This window comes from Lutra lutra, chromosome 2, assembly GCF_902655055.1.
Source record: "Lutra lutra chromosome 2, mLutLut1.2, whole genome shotgun sequence".
NCBI lineage: Eukaryota > Metazoa > Chordata > Mammalia > Carnivora > Mustelidae > Lutra > Lutra lutra.
Window position 1 is genome coordinate 65,926,353 of NC_062279.1, and position 18,067 is coordinate 65,944,419.

The 18,067-nt window shown below is 35.7% G+C and overlaps 1 protein-coding gene and 1 pseudogene across 4 annotated transcripts in view; one reads left to right on the plus strand and one right to left on the minus strand.

Annotated features, from left to right (window-relative positions):
- The window catches only part of IQCM (IQ motif containing M), a 486,594-nt gene that overhangs the window by 304,202 nt on the left and 164,325 nt on the right, over positions 1-18,067 (minus strand). The gene's annotated exons all lie outside the window — the stretch shown is intronic.
- Positions 7,433-16,156, plus strand: LOC125093828 (40S ribosomal protein S3a-like; annotated as a pseudogene).

Consider the following 18,067-nt stretch of genomic DNA (forward strand, 5'->3'; position numbering starts at 1 on the left):
GATGGGATGGGGAGGGAGACAAAAGAGACTCTTCATGTCACAAAACAAACTAAGGGTTGCCAGGGGTAGGGGGTTAGGAAGTGGGTGGTTGGGTTATGGACATTGGGGAGGGTATATGCTATGGTGAGTGCTGGGAAATGTGTAAGCCTGATGATTCACAGACCTGTACCCCTGGAGCTAATAATACATTATATGTTAATTTTTAAAAAGTAATAAAAAAATATCATATTCACATTAATTCCCTGGTTTAGCTCATTTATCATTGCTTATGTAAGATGCTACCATTAGAGAAGCCTGGGTGAAGGGTAGGGGAACTATGCATACCATTTTCAGCTATTTGTAAGTTTAAATTATTTTAAATAAAAAAGTCTTAACATAAAAAAAAATGTGACCTTTTCCTTGATGCTATAACTAGAAACTCCAAATAAATCTCTCCAATGGATTATTAACTTTAGCTACCTATTTTAAACCCTGGGTTTACTCTGCCTTCCTATATTTATATTTCCTAGCATAATTTTATAATAATTGATGAAATGTTCAGGACTTATCCTTCATATTTAATGGCCTCTCTGGTAGTAAAATGTTCTAGATGCACAACTCAGTAACCAGCCAACTCAGTTTGCACAAGAAGGCCTCTAATTTAGCACTGAGAGTCACAAATCCTGGGAAATCCAGAGCGAGCTGGGCCAGTTGATCACTCTAAGACTTCCCACTCCCAAGGCTCTAATAGGATAGGTACACAGCATTGCTTTATGTAGTGAATTTTTTCTTTTAAAAATTTACTATTTTAATTGACTCTCTCTGAGAAGGGAGTTGAGGGAAATTGGAAGGGGAGGTGAACCATGAGAGACTATGGACTCTGAAAAACAATCTGAGAATTTTGAAGGGGTGGGGGGTGGGAGGTTGGGGGCACCAGGTGGTGGGTATTGTAGAGGGCACAGATTGCATGGAGCACTGGGTGTGGTGCAAAAATAATGAATACTGTTATGCTGAAAAAATAAAAAAATAAAACCCACTAAAACAGTAAAAAAAAAACATTTACTATTTTAAAATGTAACATACATAGAGAAAAGCACATAAATTGTTACATGTACAGTTTTTAACAAACAGTGGACCACTTGGTACCAGAAACAAGATATATGCCACCACCTCAGAACCCTTCCTTCTCAAAGTGTCTTTCCTCCCCCAAGAATTAATTCCTTTCCTGAATTTTCTTCTAAATGTTCCTTTGTCTTTTTAAAATAAATTTGCCAATGGTATTAAGCTGTAAAACTTAGCTCTACCTTTTTATTTGAACTTTATCTACCAAAATGCTTTCCTATTTTGCTTTTAGTGCTTAGCATATTTAGAAAACCCATCTACTACATGCTACATGTAGACATAGGTTGTCCAATTTCTTGCTGTATACTTTTCCTTTGGATGTATTTAGCATAACTTATTCATCATTGTACTGGTGGTAACATTTTAATTGTCCCCAGTTTCAGGTTATTACTGAAATGAAAATTACCAGTTTTTTCATTTGTTTGGTGACTCAGTATAGTACTTAAGAAATCCTTTCCTACTCCAAAAGTCTGGAGTAGTTCTCTATACTTCCCAAGAAAAAAACTCACATTTCTTAACTTTTTATTGAAATACAACTCATAAAGAAAACTAAACATGAGAAGTCAGCTTAATAAATTTTTCCCAATGCCCTTATGAATGATGATGAGATTTCTAGCAAGTCGAAATGCTTCTGATGTTCCTTCCCTTTTAGTCATGTAAGATGATGTGAGATAATTGTTCAATTTTGCCTTTTTCTATGAGGGTAATTAATTTTTCTAGTACAATGTATTGGAAAGTCCTTTTTATTTCCACTCATATCCACTGCTTCCTCTTTAGTAGGTCAGACACACATGTGAGGTATAGATCCGTTGGCAAACTCACTGCCCCAGTCTGGCCTGGTGGTCACTTTTCACAGTCCATGCAAAAGGAAGATCTCACTCCAGGCCTCTGCCATCACTGGCACCCTGACGCCCTCTGCTCATCTATCCTCTCCTGATGTGGACACCAGGCCTTCTAGACCTCCCACCCACACAGGACCATACCCACTGCCCATGCACACCCATGTGCCTGTGTGCCTGCCCCTGCATGAGGCTTACATGCAACCCAGGCTGCTTCTGCTTGACCATCTCTGACCCAGGTACACAGTGAACTTCTCTGCCTTCCAGCAGGTGGCAACTACATCTTCTCCAGTGGAGGGTCAGGAGGCACCTTCAAAGGATTTCCATCCCAAGATGATCTCCCTCAGCCTTAGGATATACTGTACAATTCCCTTACATCTCTTTTATCATAGCTTAATAACTCTTTATATCAAATGTCCCTTGTTTAAATCACTGTGTACCCCATGTCTCCTGATTGGACCTAGACTAAAGTAAACCCTTTACATTTTTGAAATATAAACTTCTAACATCTTCTGAAATATGAAATTAGAGTTTTCATTCTTTGAATGCTTGATAGAAATTGCCAGTGAAGCCAGCCCTGGCTTTTTCTTTTTGTAGAAAGGTTTTTCACAAAGAATTACTTTTTTAAAAAATATTTTATCTATTTATTTAGAAAGACAGCATGAGGCTGGTCAGGAGCAGAAAGAGAGAATTTAAAGCACACTCTGTGCTGAGTTTGGAGTCCAAGGCGGGTGAAGGGGGGGTGCTCGATCTCACAACCCTGAGATCATGACCTGACTGGAAATCAAGAGTTGGATACTTTACCTACTAAGTCACCCAGGCCTCCCTACTTTCTTTAATGATTTTCAAAGTCTAGGTTTTATATGCTTACTGAGTCAGTTAGGGTGATTTATGTTTTTCCTATATTTTCCCTATTTTTTTATTGTGTCTACATTCTCAATATTCCTGTCATAACATCTTCCCTCTCTTCTTCTATATCTATGATATCTATAGCAATATTACTTTTTTTTTAAGATTCAATTTATTTTAAAGAAAGAGGGCATGGGGGAGGGACAGCAGGAGAGGGAGAAAGAGAATCTCAGGCAGACTCCACACTGGGTACAGGAGCCCAATGCTGGGCTCAATACTGAGACCCTAAGATCATGACCTAAGCCAAAATCAAGAGTCAGATGCTTAATCAACTGAGCCACCCAGGTGTCCCTCGCCTTTTATATTCTTAACATTGGTAAAAGGGTTGAAATATATATATACTATACCAACATAGATCAAAAAAAGCTGACAAACCTTTTACTTCAACTTTCTATGTTCTAAGTGTATCTCATTTATAACACAGAGTTGACTTTTTTTCCTACACTCTAAAATTCTTTGACTTTTGGGATGCCTCAGTCAGTTAAGCATCTGCCTTCAGCTCAGGTCATGATCCCAGGGCCCTAGATGGAGTCCTACATCAGGATCCTTGCTCAGCAGAGACCCTGCTTCTCCCTCTACCACTGTCCCTTCTCCTGCTTGTATGCTCTCTCTCTTCTCTCTGTCAAAATAAATAAATAAATAAAATCTTTAATAAAATACTTTGACTTTTAATTGGAGTATCTCTTTTCATTTGTTTTCAACAGGCAATATTTTTTTGTCTCCACCTAATTTTTGTTTCCTATTTTGTCACATTCCTTTTTTCCCTCTTCTTCCCTCATTTGTGCTATTACTTATTATTACACTATTTTTAACCCTCCACCACTTTGAATATTATACACTTTTGAAAATGATATTCTATATATTAAAAATGCATACTTAACAAAAGCTTTATCCTTTTCTTAAACAAAATTTGCTAGAATGCTTTAACCTTTATGTTAATTTAAAGATAGTAGTAATCACTAATATTTTAATTATATTTTCTAGATCTACTATACATTATTATTGCTATTGTACATCATAAGCTCATTTTCCTATAGATATTTATGACTTTTTAAATCTATATTTTCTCAGCACCTGGGTGGCTCAGTCAGTTAAGCATCTGCCTTGGGTTTAGGTCATGATCCCAGGGTCCTGGGATCTAGCCTCATGTCAGTGGCCTTGCTCAGCAGGGAGCCTGCTTCTCCTTCTGCCTTTACCCTCCTCTACTTATGTTCTCTCTCACTAGCTTGCTTTCTCTCAAATAAATAAAACAAAATCTTTTAAAAAAAAAAAATCTATATTTTTCCCTTGAATTTCAGTTTTCCCTTTTCAGACCATCTTTCTTGTCCTTACACACATCTTTAGTATTTCCTTCAAGAGATTCAGTTGGTCATAAATACTCTGCTTTTGTTTATTTAATTATATCCTTATTGAACCTCTCTTTTTTTCTTTTTTTTTGTTTTAAAGATTTTATTTATTTGTCAGAGAGAGAGGGAGAGAGAGCGAGCACAGGCAGACAGAATGGCAGGCAGAGGCAGAGGGAGAAGCAGGCTCCTGCTGAGCAAGAAGCCCGATGCGGGACTCGATCCCAGGACGCCAGGATCATGACCTGAGCCGAAGGCAGCTGCCCAACCAACTGAGCCACCCAGGCATCCCAGACCTCTTTTTTTTAAAAAAGATTTTATTTATTTATTTGAGAGAGAGAGAGTGCACAGAGAGAGCAGGAGAAGCAGACTCTCCACTGAGCAGGGTCCCCGAACCAGGACTCCACCTCAAGACTACAAGATCATGACACAGAACCCTAAGATAATGACCTGAGCTGAAGGCAGATGTTTAACTCACTGAGTCACCCAGGCACCCCTCCATTTAACCTCTTGAAAGATATCTACTACGCCTATAGACTTTTAGACTCATAGGTATGGCTGTAAGCACACCGGGGTTATTATTCTACTATCTTCAGGCTTTCATTGTCATTGTTGAGTAATCAGTTATCTTACTGCTCTTGCTGTGGAAATAATTGGTTTCTCTCTTTTCCTTTTCTCTTTTTTTCTTTCTGACTGGCTTTTTAAGGCAATTTCTTTTTGTTTGGTTTCCTTTACCTTCGGTATGGTTTCAAAGTGTATATTTCCTTTTATCTATCCAATTTAGGATTTATTAAACTTCTTAAATCTGAGGATTGGTGTCTTCCAATAGTTCTGGAATAATTTCAACCACTATATCCCTTTAGCTGTTGCCTTTGCCATATTCCTAAGAGGTGATATGCACTCCTTCTTGGACCCTGAACACAGGTATATTAAATCTCTTCACAGTATTTTCATGGTATAACTCTTGCCTTCCCTTCTGTATTTTGCTACTTGTCTTTCTGTACCGAATTCTGGGTAATTTCTTCTAACATTTCTGTCAGTTCACTAGCTATCTCTTCTGCTGCATCCAACATGCTACCAAATATGTTCACTGCCAATACAGTCATTGTGTATCTCTTTTCTAGAATTTCTGATCTTCCTATTCCAAATTTATGTCACTTTTTATAACTTCTTATTCTCTACAAATATCTTCAACTTCTCATTTATTCCTTTTAAACACACTGGTATAACTGTTTTAATATCTGAATCTGTTAAATCCAATATCTGAATCTGAATGAGTCTCTTGCTATTGTCTTTTTCTTTGATTGGTTCTTCTACCTTCTCTACTGTTTTCTCATGTGATTAGCTATTATTGACTCATTGACTGATTTTTAAGGGCAAGGTCTTTGTCCTTAAAAAAATAATTTAAGTTCCGCTTAATCAGTAGGGTTTTGCATTTCCTTCTACCACTAGCCAGTTGGAAATCAACTTAAACTAAGTCATAACTTGAGGATTCCTCACTAAAGTAGACTGTGTGTACATGAGGCATAAATCCATGCAAGACCCTGTGGCCACAAATCAGAAAACTTTCTTTCATGTTTTTCTTTTCTGTTTAGCAATGAGGCAACTTTAAAAAAGCCAAAACAAAGAAAAACAAAAAACAGTTCCTGTAACTGATGGAAAAGGAATGGGTTTCATTCTAATTTGCTCTTACCCTGGCTTAATGTGGGGAGGTTTTTGTGTAAAAATCTCCAGCAGAGACAGATTCTAAGCCTCGACACTGTCCTCCTTATCCACATGCTTGCTTTTCCCAACTGTGCAGCAACAACAATGCCTTCATGGCATAAAGAGGTTTGGTATTCCAATATTCTGCTTCCCACTCTAGTTTTAGATGGTCAAAGAAAAACTGGCCTGGAACATTCCCCACTGTCTTTTTAGTTCTTCAGTGACTTTTTAATATAGTTTTCAAAACAAAACTTCACTAACATATTTTATTATTTCAAAAGGGGCAATTTATCCAAATAATATTTCTTCCTCCCATTAACTGAAATAAGTGCCTCATCAGAATTGTCAAATTATTAAAATCAAAGTTTAATAGATCACATTTATCCATAAACTAAAAAGAAGGGCCATTCCAATGTCCACATTTCCTTGGCTACATGGTAACATATTTTACAGTCTTATATACCTATTTATCTGCCCATGAGTAGATAACTAACTAAGTAACATTGGACTATATTTACATCTACGATATTAATCACTGGCAGGTCTTCAAACACCTTTTTCTCAATTTAGAAATGATACAAATGTAAACATGGTATTAAAATAAGGAAATCAATATGTCTCAATGGTTCAATATAACTGTCATAAAATACACAATATTTGTGTTTTTTAAGAATATTTTAGAGTTGTTTCACGACAACGTTGTTTATCTGTTAAAAAATAGTGTTAGAACAATAAGCTAGTCTATTATCTATCAAAAGATACTACCCACTATGCTCTACATTGAATTGTGTCCCCCAAAAAGATATGTTGAATTCTAAACCCCTGTATCTCAGAATATGACTGTTTTTTGGAAACAAAGGTCATTGCAGATATAATTAGTTAGATTAAGATGAGGTCATATTGAAGTAGAGTGGGCCCTTAATCCAGTATGACTCATATCCTTAAAAGAAAAGGAGAAGCACAGAGACATACAGAAGACATCAATATAAAATCAGAGACAAAGACTGGTACTATGCTGCCACAGGACAAGTAGCACCTAGGGATATCACAAACTGGAGAATAAAAGAAAGACTTCAGAGGAAGCATGACCCTACCAATACCTTGGTTTCAGATTTCTGGCCTCCAGAACTGTGAGACAATAAATTACTGCTAGTTTAAGTCATTTGGTTGGGGTAACTTGTTACAGTAACCCTACAAACTAATGAACTCTATAAAAATGTCATTGTACATTCAACATTTTATCAGTAACTTTGAGGAAGTTATTAGACTATCATTTAACATAAAAGTACAGTAATAATATATTTTATGTTAAAGATTAATGTATGGATTATAATTCTCTCAGGGAGGCTTCCTTGCTGGCATTTGCTTGAGTTCCTCAAAATATTATCATGCCTTCTGGTTTACAAATTGTGGAGAAAAATATAATCATGGCCCCTTCTACTCTTGGAAATAGTCCAAAGCCAATAATAAAAATTAAACATAAAAAAAAAATTCCTTTGATGAAATCAGATGCCATCTAAAACCCAGAAGCACATTATGAGAGAAACTCCAAATACAGATGAAAATTACATGGAAGTGCAAGAAGAGGAAATTAAAGACACCACAGTTGCCAATCTCAGGTAATGCAGAGAAGAGTTCTCAAATATAAGTAGCCACATCTTGGGGAGCAAATCCCTTTAGGGGGAAAAATGAAAATAAGGTGTTTATTCTGACAGCAGAAGTGCCCTGAACCATATTTTCAGGACATTAAGACTTTCAAGTCTTAAGAAGTTGGGAAGGTGGGACTGACAGAATGAGAAAATACATTGATGAAGCAGATTTTCAGTACTCAACCTCCAGTTGAAATGGGGGTAAGGAAAGAAATTCAGCAATGTGAGCTGTCCTTCAGAGTACAAATAAAATAGCTAAAAGGCTAAAAGAACTCATGCATACCACAGATCTGTATCATTAAAGGTATTTTCCATTAACCTAGAACACTGCCCTGGCCGCTCCTATCTGCAACCTCCTACAAACGGCTGCTCCAGGAAGAATGCACCCCACTCAAAGTGAGTCATCATCATCATCATCATCATCATCATCATCATCTATCATCATCATCATCATCTAGCAAAAAATATATATATAAATATCATCATCATCTAGCTTAAAATATATATAAAAATACTGCAGAAACAAATAAAATGGAAAAGTTATTTTTAAAAATAACACATGAATACCATGAGAAAAGTGTTGCCAGAGGGGAAAAAAAGGTGAATAATATTGCCACAACTAAGATAAACATTTTGACCAAACATACTGCCTAAGAAAGGTTTTGGAGGAAAAAAGATAATTACTTCTATTTAAAGAATACTCAAAAAAGGGATATAAAAACTGAAGAAAGATTTGGAGACACAATAGAGATCATTGCTTGAGTTGATGGAGCCCAAAAAGAAATAAAGGGAAAAAATTAAATCATTTGGAGAAATGAAGACAGAGTATGGAGCACTGAAAATAGAACTGATAAAAGTGAACATGAAATATAAAAAAGAAAGTTTAAAAGGATTATAAGAAAAATGATAGACATAGGAAACAGGCAAAAGAAGAAAGGAAACATAGTAATAGAATAAAAATATATTAAAAACATACTGAAGGACATACTTTATATCAGGGAAAAAATTGTCACAGCATAATGCTCACCAAAACATAGCTCAGAAATATTATAAGAATTCAGAAATAAAAAAATCCTTTGAATAGCCAGACAAAAAGAACAATATATCTATAAAAAGCAAAGCCACAAGCTAGAAGCCAGTAGAGAAATGTCTATAAAAAATGAACATGACATAAGAATTTCATCCTAGCCTAGATGACACGATCAATAAGTAACTAATCAAAATTTTGAGAAGGAAAAGAAGTTAGTTGGTAAATGACCTACATAGCTGATTTCCACCTCTTTTATAGTCAAAGGGAATAAGTCTCATTTGGAATTAGTAAATCACCTTGTACAAAAATAGGTATATTTAAAGTATGAATACCATTTTACTTCACCCTGCATACTCTTTTTTTAAGTTTTTATTTAAATTCTTATACTGTTAACATACAGTGTAATATTAATTATCAGTGTACAATATGGTAATTCAACACTTCCATACAATACCCAGTGTACATCGTAACAAGTGTCCTCCTTAATCCTCATCATCTATTTAAGCCATCTCCCCACCAACCTCCACTCTGGTAACCATCAGTTTGTTCTCTATAGTTAAGGGTCTGTTTCTATTTTTTGCCTCTCTTTCTCTTTTTATTTTCTCCTTTGCTCATTTCTTTTGTTTCTTAAATTCCACACATGAGTGAAATCATTATCATGTTTACCTATATATTAAGAAGATATATCTGATAAAATTGGGTGGTGGATAAAGGAGATAAGAAGGAAGAATAAATAGATATATATACATTCCATTACTGTTCATGGGAAAGAGTCATAGTTATATATAATGAAAATATGTCTTCTCTGTTTGAAATATTAACTGCTATGGGAATTGACTTCCTGACACAAACAGCTAAAAAAGTGGACACAAGATTTATTATAAATAGATGATAATTAGAAACATGTGATACTGTTCTAAGACTAGACAGATGAGTGGAACAGAATAAAACACAGCAAGAGACCTGTGCATAAGTAGACATTTAGATTATGAAAGAGGTGGTCCAGAGGACCACTGGGTAAAGAGAAGCTTTTCAATAAATATGTCTAGGACAACTGAGTGTCACTATGGCAGAGGAGGGTGGGGAGCATGGGGAAGGAATGAAACTGGACCCTTCTCTCACACCTTGCACAAAAATACACTTCAAGAAGCTTACAACCTAAATATAAACATAAAAACTATGATAATTTAGAAGACAATGGATTAATTTAATGAACTTTAGGTAGTAACAGTTTTACACTGAAGTTTACAAACAAGATACAAAAGGAAATAGTAATAAAGGCAACACTGATAAATTCAATTTCTATTTGTCATGGCACCATAAAAGAGAATATGAAGATAAACCATGGAGACAGAGAAATTTTTTTCAACACACCCAACTGACAAAGATGCGGTTTATGAAATTAAATGAGAAATTTTTAAAACTCATAAGAAAAAGGCAGTAACTCAAAAGAAAAATGGAAAAAAAGTGATCAAACAAGATTTTTTTAAAAGGAAATCCAAAGAGCCAAGAAGCATATGTAAGAGTGTTCAATCTAATCAATAATCACAGAAATGCAAATTTTTTAAAAAAATTTTAAAGATTCATGGGGCGCCTGGGTGGCTCAGTGGGTTAAGCCGCTGCCTTCAGCTCAGGCCATGATCTCAGGGTCCTGGGATCGAGTCCCGCATCGGGCTCTCTGCTCGACAGGGAGCCTGCTTCCCTCTCTCTCTCTCTCCGCCTGCCTGCCTCTCTGTCTACTTGTGATCTCTCTGTGTCAAAATAAATAATAAATAAAATCTTTAAAAAAAAATTTTTAAAGATTCATTTATTTATCTGAGAGAGAGAGAGTGTGCGTGTGTGCACGCACACACAGGGAGGGGAGGGGCAAATGGAAAGGAAAGGAGAGAGAGCAGAATCCCTGCTGAGCATGGAGCCTCCACACCGGCTTGATACCAAGACCCTGAGACCACAACCTGAGCTAAAACCAAGAATCAGACCCTTAACCAACTTCACCACAGGTGCCCCAGTATTTAAAAATTTTTAAATATGTGGGGCAGCTGGGTGGTATAGCCAGTTAGGCATCCAACTCTTCATTTCGGCTCAGGTTGTGATCCCAAGGTCATGGGATAGAGCCCCCAGTTGGACTCCACGCACAGCACGGGGTCTGAATGAGATTCTCTGCCCCTCTCCTTGCCCCTCCTGCTTGTGCACCTTCTTTCTCTATCTCTGTTTCTCCTTACAATAAATAAGTAAATCTTTTTTAAAAAATGTTTTTAAACACTGAATCCCAACTGATTGGCACAAATTTTACAATTTTAACAATTTCAAATGCTGAAGAGGATGTATAACAATAAGACTGCTCATTCCTGGCAAGTGTGAACACGAATTACTACCAGCCTTGGAATACAGGCATTATAGAGAAGTTTAAGGTATATATAACCCATGAACCAGAAAATCTCTCCTTGGTATATACCCTAGAGAACCCTTTGCAGATGCACAACAAGAGACATACATAATAGTACCAATACAGCCCTAAAGTGAAACCAACTCAAATGTTCTTCAAGGCAGACTAAATATCAGATGACATAGTCCTAAAATGGTATACTATACATTAGTGAAAATGAACAAGCTGCAGTAGTCTGTAACAGCATGGGAAATTTTTGCAAACAGTGTTGAGCAAAACAGGGCATATGAAATATACACAGTAGAAATTAATTTATATAAATGTTTTAAATCAACACAAAGAATTATCAGTCTGGGTGGTAAAACTAGAGAGAAAAGCATGAAAATTGTTATCACAAAACCAAAGCTGGTGGTTAACACTGAGGGGTGAGTAAGTGTTCCAATTAGGAAGAGATCAGGTGGGGGTGGGGTAACTAAATCTATAAAATACAATATTGTCAGCCAATATTCTGTTTCACATTTCACATTTATAACTATATCTATAAAATGTAGATATAACTGCAGATATAGATATAACTATATTTCACATTTGTAACTATATCTATAAAATAGAATATTGCTGACAATATTCTTTTTTTTTTAAAGATTTTATTTATTTATTTGACAGAGAGACATCACAAGTAGATGGAGAGGAAGGCAGAGAGAGAGGGAAGCAGGCTTCTCGCTGAGCAGAGAGCCCGATGTGGGACTCGATCCCAGGACCCTAAGATCATGACCCGAGCCGAAGGCAGCGGCTTAACCCACTGAGCCACCCAGGCGCCCCATTGCTGACAATATTCTATTTAATGATCTGTGTAGTGCTCACACAGGGTTACTTTATAATTATCTACCACATCATACGAGATTTTCATTTATTCATTGGTCTCTCTCAGTCTATCATAGTGGTTTTTATTTGCAATATATTGTTATGCTCTCTTGAGTATGGGAACAGTTGCTGGGTGAGGGCATGTCCTCAGGTGTGCAGACTGCACTCATTCACCAGATGCTCCCTGACCTACAAACACAAATGGGACAGAGGGTATCTGTAGTCACTAGGCTGGAACATGGGAGTGGTTGGTCAAGACTCCATCCTGGAGGTGAAGGACACGTAGGGAAACAGGAGGTGGGACCACTTGTGAACTAAGATTTCAAGCTTCCCATGCTTATTCTATTATCCTATCAGACTCACTTACAAAACCACAAATTTAAAGGTAAGTTCCTAAGAAGTTCAAGAGGGCAACCACAGAGCATTAATCCCCAGAGCTGATTCTGTTCTGAGGGTGGAGTTCTGTGTGACAGCGGGGTCACATGCCCATGAAGCCAACCCCTCACCATAAATGTATGTTTTCTGCACATCTCTGCATATGTGTTGTATTATGTATGTGTATGTGTATGTGTGAATGGAGGAAAGAAGAGATTATGCTTCTATTTGTTACTGCAAGTTCCTGAGCCGTGGGTGAGGTCTGAGCAGAAAGGAAATGAGAAGATCTGAAGTGATTATGCCATTAACTTTTTAAACTGTCTATCAGACTGAAGCTTATTTACCAAAATGTTCACACATATGAATGTAGGCTTGCATGTTTAAAGGATGTTTTATAAATTAAATATTAAATATTTATAATTATAAGATCATGGGCAATTAATTCCACAGCATGCTAAGCAATTTAACATAATTGTCCTCAGCTATAATCTTGATGCCAAGAACCTCCTACTCTGATTTTAGTTTCTCTCTTTCCATTCACTTTAACTGAAAAAATGTAATGTTTGGTGGGGCAGTTTATAAGATCTAAAAGAAGTAGATAGATTATGTCATCTAATGTATGACAATTCAGATTTCCAAAGGGAAATGGGATGGAAGGAAACCAAGTAGGTGTTCTATCTTTGTTACCGTCATTTAATTCTTTCACAATAATACTGAAAGGCACATACAAGTATCTCATTTCTACGAAAAGAACACTGAGGTTGGAAAGGCTAAATATACTTACAAGATCATCCATCTAGTAAGTAGATATATATAGTCTGATTAGACTACTAACTTGTGTGACCTATCTTTGCTACCTTTTTTCTTCTTTTTTTCAAGCATTTATTGTCCATTTACTACATGCCAAGCATGAGAGATTGATGTCCACTAGAACCCAAAATCCAACGCTGTGTTCTTAGTGCAGTAATGTGTGGCTATGTGCATTTGAAATGTGGCCAGTATGAACTGACCTGTGCTGTATTTTAAATCATACACTGGATTTCAAAGACGATAAGAAAATAAAAGGAATATAAAATATACTAATAATCTTTCAAATTGATTACATATAAATGATAAATTTTATATGTATTAGGTTAAAGTAAATGTGTTTAAAATTTATTTCATCTGTCTCTCTTACTGAATGTGGCTACCAGAAAATTCAAATTACAAGTATGTCTCACATTTTATTTCTATTGTACATCATTGGTCTAAAGATGACCTTTCAATCTTGCTTCAAGATATACAAATGAATTACCTACTTGTGATCATTAAATGTTATATTTCAAGATTATTTTGAATAAGAAAGATCTGTAATCCACTATGTAATGTATCTTCCTGTCACCATCAATATTTATAGACAATATATTTAATCTCTTGAAATTTCAGAAATTAGCTTAACTGAAATTAACTAAAGCCTGTTGGTTTTCCTTTTCCGGATAGAGTGTACAATAAACAGAGAGAGATACCTGGATTCAAGACACAAGTATTCTTGTAATGGAATGAAAGGAGCTTTTTCATATTCCTCAAGCATCTCTTAGATATTTGCTGAACACTTTTAATATCATCGTATGTATTTCTCCCAGCATGAAAATTTTTTATTAATTAGAATTGGGCACATTAAAAATACTTTTTAGATTTTCCTAAAGAAGATGAGGCAAGGTACATTTTCAGGCAGTAAAACACTTGTATTTTATGAAATGTCTATTAAGGTGAACAGTGGGGAATAATGTAAGAAAGCTATCTTTCCTAATATGTTGTTACATACTGAAACAGCAATACAAGCTAATTTATAATTTATAATTCAACATAAAGGCTAACTCTCTAAAACTGTACATGATGTAGTAACATTATTGATAAAGTTGTAAGACTGGTTGAAAATGTACTTCTAAAAATACATACAATAGTGAGAAACACCATATTTAGGTTATATGGGAAAAACTCAAAATCACACAAACTCAAAATCACAAAAACTCAAAAATTACACAAATTGACACTACCCTTTAGTTGATAACATTGTATGTACTACAAAATACTCATAAGCCCACCCTATATTGAATCACTCTGTTTTATCATGAAATATAGTCTTAAAATATCCAATGTTAGGGGAACCTGGCTGGCTCACTCAGTGAAACATGAAACTCTTGATCTCGGGGTCATGAGTTCAAGCCCCATGTTGGGTGTGGTGTTTACTTAAAAAAAAAAAAAAGATATTGAAGAAATCATCCCAATTTTGTATGTCATAGATATAATAGATACAAAATAGTCATAGATACATATAAGACAATATGAACATATATAAAGCAATACAGTAAAATAGTATAAGAACTAGAAATCAGAAACCTGATACTTGTGAGATTCGAGCTCCTTGCAAACTTTTTAATATTTAGTTTCTTCATCTAAACAATGGGAAAGGTTAGATCAACTATGCCTGAACATCCCATGAGAATCAAGGACACAACATGTAAAAAGAAACTTATTACCAATAAGGAATGATACAAATTATATTATTATATTAAGAACAAATTTATTCTAGTATTTTATTATAAGCATCTATCCTTCAGTTAATGGGGGCGCCTGGGTGGCTCAGTGGGTTGGGCCGCTGCCTTCGGCTCGGGTCATGATCCCAGGTCCTGGGTTCGAGCCCCGCATCGGGCTTTCTGCTCAGCAGGGAGCCTGCTTCCTCCTCTCTCTCTGCCTGCCTCTCTGCCTACTTGTGATTTCTCTCTGTCAAATAAATAAATAAAATCTTAAAAAAAAAAAATAAAAATAAAATTATCCTTCAGTTAATGTTTTTAGAAGCCATTGATGCAAAAAATAAAATAAAAATGTTTTAAATATCTTAAGTTTCAGCTTTTTCAAATAATTCTTGGAATCACCTTGGTAAAAAATAATAACTGACATTACATCAATAAATGAAAATGTGTATGAGAAGGTACTTGATGATCACAGTAGAACTGGGGGAGATAGATGACCACAGAATCAAAAAGGCAAGAAACAACAGTCTAAATGTACACAAGGCAAGCATCATCTCCCTCCCTCTATACCTCTATACTTCTATACCTCTATACCTGTTATAATATAGTGGATTCCTGAAAAAAAAATCTATTTAGAACATTTATAACTTATTAATTTAGGGCAAGAACAAGCACCTTATGAAAGACAGCAAAAAGGGAACCAAGAAGAAAGTCATTGATCCATTTTCTAAGAAAGATTGTATGATAGAAAAACACCAGCTATGGTCAATATAAGAAATATTGGAAAAACACTACTCACAAGAACTCAAGGAACACAAATCCCATCTGATGGCCTCAAGGGTCATGTTTTTGAAGTGACCCTTGATCTGTGGAATGATGAAGCTGCATTTCGAAAATTCAAGCTAATTATTGAAGACGTTCAGGGCAAAAACTACCTGACTGATATCCATGGCAAGGATCTTACCCACGACAAAATGTGCTCGATGATCAGAAAATGGCAGACCATGACTAAAGTTCATGTTGATGTCAAGACAATTAATTTTGTTTCATCTATTTCATGTTGGTTTTACCAAAAACAAACAAACTAACTAATTAACAATGAGATTCAGAAGACCTCTTACACTCAGCACCAACAGGACCTCCAAATTCAGAAAAAGATGATGAAAATCTACCATAGAGGAGTAGACAAATGACTTGAAAGAAATGGTCAATAAATTGATTCCAGACAGCATCAGAAAAGACACAGAGAAGACTGTTCAGTCTATTTTCCCACTCCAGGATGTCAGAAAAGTAAAAATGCTCAAGAAGCCCAAGTTTGAATTGGGAAAGCTCATGGAGCCTTACAGTGAAGGCAGTAGTTCTGGAAAAACTACTGGGGATGATAACAGTACTAAAGATGAATGAGCTGATAGATATGAGCCACCAGTCCAAGAATCTGTTTAAAATTCAGACATTTAATGGTAACCAAAAATATTTTATCTGCAATGTTAAAAAAAAAGAATTTATTATTTTTAAACATCTATTTTCCACTTCTACAATGAGTTGAAAATGCCTCTCTACCCCTCTTCCTTCCTAACTTCAGTTGGCTTCACATAGTGTGAGAAGGGAGGAACAAAGAACATGGCTTTTCCTTCTCTGATAAACTGAGTGCTATGGTCTGAATTGTGTTTCCCCCCAGATTCATATATTGAAGTCCTTACCCCTAAGGTGATAGTATTTGGAAATGGTGCCTTTGGCAATTAGGTTTAGATGAGGTCACAAGGGTGGGGCCCTCATGATGAGAATAGTGCCCCCATTAAGTTCAACCAGAGAGCTCTCTTTCTGTGTGCTCTCAGAAAAGCCCATATGACAAAACAGACAGAAGGTGGTTGTCTGCAAGCCATCAGAACCCGAACATGCAGACACTTGATCTCAGGCTTTCAGCCTCCAGAACTGTGAGAAAATATTTCTGCTGTTTTAGCCACACAGTCTATGGTATTTTGTTACAGTAACCCAAGCAAACTAGTACCTGAATAACCTCTGATGGAGTAGGCAGGTGAAGAAGCTCTGGAGAGTTTGATGCACTGGTACATGGGTGAGAATTCCCTTCTAATTGTTGAGAGAAAATGAAATTGATGCTTACGTCCAATTAATGAAAGAAAACTATTATATTAGACTTAGCTAGAAAAAAAATTTAAGTATTGCCATTAAGTTTTAAAAAGATGCAAAGGAACAAAATTGGAAGGAAATAAAGTTTGTTAAGCATGTCTGTGAGAGGGTAGTGGTATTAATGGACAAGATTTTTCTTCTTTTTTTTCCAAGTTGTTCTTTAATACAGTCCTATGTATTTTTATAATAGAAAAAAAAATGAAAACTAACATTTTGCCAGTGATTGCAACACAATATGAGTCTAATGGCAAGGGTTTTGTTTATTTTAAGCTATCTTTACAGGGGAACAAAAGCTATTTATAAAACATATTTCGAGTTCACAAATGTCTACCTTTCTCTTGGCTCTTTTTAAAAGGGAAGTGCTGTCCTCCTAAAACTCATTCCTTGTATTGAGAGAAGATTCTGTCACAGTAACTGAGAATAATAATACCATATGTAAAATATTTAGAAAATGTTCATTGTGGGACACATGGGTGGCTCAGTCAGTTAAGTGTCTGCATTCAGTTCACTTCATGATCACAGAGTCCTTGGATTGAGTCCCACTTCAGGCTCTTTGCTTCTCCCTCTCCCTCTGCCACTCCCCTTGCTTATGTCCTTGCTCGCTCTCTCTCTCTCTCTCTGACAAATAAATAAATAAAATCTTTTAAAAATGTTCATAGTAATGAGCAAATGCTGAAGGAAAATCAAATAATAAATATTAGGATCTCAAAGAAAATGTTCACTCAGAGCTGACCAACATGAAGAGTGGGAAAATACAATGATTAATAGAAATTCAGGAAATAGAAAAGCTAAGAGTTGTTTCTTTAAAAAAAAAAAATAATAAATAACGTTGACAGACCTTCAGCACAAATGACCCAAGAGAAAAAGGAAGGGAAGGTAGTAGAGAGAGAAAACCTAAATAATTAATATAGAAAATTAAAAAGGAGACATCAGTATAAATGTTGTTATGGACAACTTTATGACAATACTTTTGACAATTTAGACATATTTCTGTAAACATAACTTACAAAATCTGACAAAAGAGGAAAATAGTTTCATCAGTCTTAATTTTATTAAAGACATTTAATCTGTGATTTTAAAATTCCATATAAAGAAATCTTCAGGCCAGGTAGCATCAATACAGATATTCCTCCAACATTTAAGAAAAAAAAAAAAAAAGCCACAATTTTACAAACTTTTCCAGACAGATAAACAAAGAGGGAATCA